Source organism: Cicer arietinum, chromosome 4 (assembly GCF_000331145.2).
Source record: "Cicer arietinum cultivar CDC Frontier isolate Library 1 chromosome 4, Cicar.CDCFrontier_v2.0, whole genome shotgun sequence".
Classification (NCBI taxonomy): Eukaryota; Viridiplantae; Streptophyta; class Magnoliopsida; order Fabales; family Fabaceae; genus Cicer; species Cicer arietinum.
In genome coordinates, this window is record NC_021163.2 from 53756125 (window position 1) to 53761162 (window position 5038).

Here is a 5038-nt window from a genome sequence, read left to right on the forward strand (position 1 = left end):
TCTTTTTTATTTTTTTTATTTTTTTTTTATCACACTCGAATTTGAGTTTTCTATATGGAATTCCTTGTTATTTTTTACTTGAATGCTAAATTTGTGATAAATGGTTTTCATTTATCATTTGTTATTCTTTTTGAATTATATAGGTGCTATTTTAGAAGATTATAAAGTTTTACTTAGGGCATGTTTGGTTGAACTTTGATTTTCTATTTTTAAAAAATATTTTTAAAATTAATCTTTAAAAACTGTTTTTGAGAATGTAACAAAATAAAATATGTTTGGTACACCTATTTTTAAAAATTATTTCGAAAACGAAATGCTAAAAAAACTTGTTTGATAAAATTATTTTTAAAATATGATTTTTAATATTTTTTTAAATGAACAACTTTCAAGCTTATAAAATCTAAACAATTTAATATTTATAATAAAATACCTCTAACACATATCAAAATTAAAATTACTTTACTCTAAAAAAGAACCATGATACACGAATACCATTTATTTTCTACCTCCTTTCAATATTATCTCTATCTCTCTTTCTATCACATCATCAATCTATCACATTTCTCATATAGGGGTACACCAAATATATTTCCTAAAAAAGTAAGGAACCTAACTCTTATATAAAATAAAATTCAACTCAATGGAATTTTGGATATCTTATTTGAAGCAAGAAAACTTTGTTGTATTAATTGTTTGAATATTATCTTTTATATTTTATTTTGGCAACAGTCATCAATAATTGCTTTTTACAATATCAAAAATATGTTCATTATTATCAACAACAAAAAAAGGTTATTTAATTTATTTATGACATAGTAAATTTAAAAAAATTTCTCTCAATAGACGAAACCGTAAAATATTTTTAATAAATTTTAATTTTTTTAAATATAATTTCATTATCAAACTTTTATAATTATTATATTTTAGATAAATTTGAATGTGTAGTACATAATCATGTTGTACATATATATATATATATATATATATATATATATATTATCATTACATATTATTATTTTGTATAATTTATATATTTGTTTTAATTGTATAAAAAAATTATCTTTTTAAGGTTCTTAACATATTTTAAATTTTTAAATTCGAATGAACCAAATTAACATGTTCTTGTCTCTACGGTGTTAGTTTTTGTGATAAGAACTTGCCATTATAATCTCAAGAGACAAAGTTAAAATTTCATTTAAACAAATGTATAAAATAGATATAATTAATATCAACATTGTTAGTAACAATTTCTCTTTTTCCATTTTTTTTTAAATTAACCTATTTTTAACTGGTTTGAATTTTATAAGAAAATATTGCAAAAATCAATCCAAACAACATTGACTATTTTTTATTGGTTCAAATTTAATTTTTTCTAAAATCTAAAATAAATTGATTTGTTTCACAATTTTCCTTTTTGTTTAGGAATAATAAATACTACTATAAAACTCATACTACATTCAACTCTAAGACGAAACATTCAACTTTATAATATTAATGACATTTTTCAATTAAGTTAAAACTTAATATTTCAACCCATCCTTATTATTAAACAACAAAATTCAAATAAAAAATAATGTTTTTTTTTTAATAAAAAGTTCAACCAATTACTTAACTATATGTTGTGGTATTAGTAATAAAAAAAGTACATAACAAATTATCAACGCAGGTACAATTGTTCTTTTACGGACACCACACATGTATTGGATGCCACTTATATTTACTACATCATTATATTATTTTAAAGAAAATTCAAAATTGTTCAATATTTCTATTTTGCCATTAATGAAAATAACAAGTTTTCTCCATCTTTTTAAATTCTAAAAAAGTGAATAGTAAAAAGTAAAATATGTAAAAATTGTTTTGGTTTTTTTATTTTAAAAATAATAAAATAGAAAATAGTTTTTAAAAATAATTTTTCAAAACCATGTATTCAACCAAATTTTTTGTTTTTCAATTTTCAATAACTAAAAAACAGATTTTGCAAACTAATTCAAACAAACACTTAGTCTTTATTTTGAAAATTCTCATATTTAGTTTTTTAAGAGGGAAACAAATGCGGACATTCACACATACACTTAGCTCTCATTGTTTTTGGTTATATCCCTATATATATTGAACAATATATCATTGATGAAATTAAGTAATTTTTATTTTTGTAAAAAAATTATTTGTTTAAGAGGATAAAAAAAGCACTTTTTTTTATATGATTTAATGTGTATATTTATTCTATATATGTTTTCATTGCTAAGATATTTTATACAACATAATATTTACACACACACACACACATATATATATATATATATATATATATATATATATATGTTTTCATTGCTAAGATATTTTATACAACACAATATTTACATAACTCTGGTGTCTCCGCTCATGAAAAAGTTAGGATTTTTACGATGGTGATTTAGAGTCTTTTTATTTGGAATTTCCCTTTTAAATTAATTATTTGCTCAGTTTATCTATTTAAATATGTGGTTTTTAAATATAAATAACTTTTTTTTGGTGTTTTTTGTGATTTTATCTTTTAAGTGCGACATTGTTTATTAGTTTTATTTGTTATTTTAGTGTGGCGTTTTTTGGTTTTTCTATCTTGTGGCAGTGTTTATTTGTTTCAAATTGACAAAGTAGTTTGGATCAATTACAAATTTCAATCAATAATTTTTGTATTATCAGTGTTACAGATTCGGAGACATGGATATTTCAGACACTTGAATTTTTTTCATATTTGTAAACATGTTGCCATTCTGTGCTATTTTGCGATTTTGTGTTATTAACTTGGATATTGTGAGTTTATTCGCAGATTCATCATTTTTTATTTTAGCAAATTTAAATTTGTATTTTATCGATATATTCTTTCAATTTGAATGAATGAATATCAATTTTTTTTCTTCATAAAAATTATATTTTATACATACATTTTATAAAATGTTGTCACATTATTTAATGAATATTATGAGCTATATACATTTAAACTAATTAAACAAGAGAACAAAGATCATGCGGTGTAAATAACTTTACACACAATGAAGAAGAACTTTTGATTTTATCATCTCATTAGATAATTATAATTGTTATTATTAAATAATCATTCAATCAACAATTTAAGTTCGTTGTCATTGTAAAATATTTTATACTGACTGTATATGTTCATTTAATCCATTAAATAATGTGTCAAACACTTTTTTAACTATTTGATAGACTTTACTTGGAAGAAAATTCATGTAGTTGAAAGACTCTTATTTGGTGATCTAAAAATCTAACTAATTTTACTCCATTTGATGCTATTATTCTCAAAATATCCTTCAATGAAACAATTTTCCATACAAAATTTAATGAAAAGAAAGGGTAGTTTTGGAAATGCAATTATTCTTTTGGTTAATCAAAAATATTAAAAGGTTAAATTATTGAGACAAAATCTCTCTCAAATGATTTTAATGATAACAAAATTACTTAAGAGATTATGATTGTGGTTAATGACTAATCTGTGTTTTTGAGTGAATTCTTAGAAGAAAATAGGTTAATCATCAATAAGATTAAAAGGAGAAAAATCTGACTCAATCCATCAAGTTTTCAAAACTGGAGGATAGGATGAACCCTTGAGAGGATGACCTTCAAAGATGCATAATATTCATCATCACCGTAACCATGATTTTTAGTCATGATGAGAAGTTAAAACGGTATCCAAAAATGAACAAATAAAGCATTTTAATCAAAGAGATCAGAGGCCAAATTTAAATGGTACGAGAATGGGTTGTACGAGGTACGAGGATGGTCAATATGATGTAAGAGGATGGATCTATAGTCAACATCATTCTCAAAAGTTGAAAACGACATAGCACTTCAACTTACAGAAAGGTCGTAGCCCACAAAGTCAAAAATATAGTCTTACATGTCTTGAAGAATAAAAAGAGAAAATGACAGCTCATGACCAAGTACTTAGGAGGTTTGAACCTCCTGCACAAGGATGGACTGCATCTGTCCAAGGACAACTGGATGACAATTTTGTAATTAGGATCAAAGACCTTGGATTTTTTTTATCAAGTCCCCAACGTGAAGTAACAATGTCGATTTACAAGAAAGGGGGGTTTGAATTGTAAATGTACTTTTTAAAAATTCCTATTAAAGCTTAAGAAAATAACTCAAGATTGATCTTGGTTATGAAAACAGAAAACGGAGAATGTTCTTGGTTTTAGTAGTAAAACGGAGAACGTTCCTTGATTAATTGAAAACAGAAAATCAGTTTATGTTTTAATTAATTCAGTATGATAAATAGAGAGATAAGATAGAGAATACCACACAAGGATTTTATCCTGGTTCACCCAACGTGGGTTACGTCCAGTCCTCACACTATGAGATTTTCCACTAAGTGTAAAAGAGCTTTCTTACAACACCTAGTCTTAGATCAACCTTTATCTATTTCAACCTCTAATGCTTTCTACCCAGAAAGCAATACCAGCACCTATCTAACCTTGATAGGAAGTAATCTTAAAACAAACTATAAAGAAACTCTTATAGTTTGAGTTTTTACAATTTGATTGTTTTGACAGAATCTGGAATTTCTCAACTCTTGTTTGAGAATTGATTCTTTACAAAGAATCTAATGACAATTGCACAAACTATTTGATAAGTAAAAATCAGCAACTATTTCGCAGAAATCAGTGAGTATGATTGCCTCTGTTTTTGCAGAATTTCAAGTATGTATATGATTGATTATGGATTTCGAAGCACACTTGAATTTCTTGCTTTGAATCGGGATAATGGCCTTCTGTTTATAGGCTGTAGATGTACTGAATGAAGGTACAAGATTTGTTGGAGAAACTTTGCTTTTTGACTGAAACATTATTTCAGAATAAAAATAATCCTTCTTTGAAATAGCTTTTTGACTTTTAATGGTTTAGCATTTAAAGCAGTTATGTCCTTTCTTAGAAAGTGCTCTGGATGTTTCTTCATTGATCTTGGATGGTACATTCTCTGTCTTGAGTCTTGAGTGTAGCTAGAGAAGGTTGGAGATGAATTGCAGATCAAA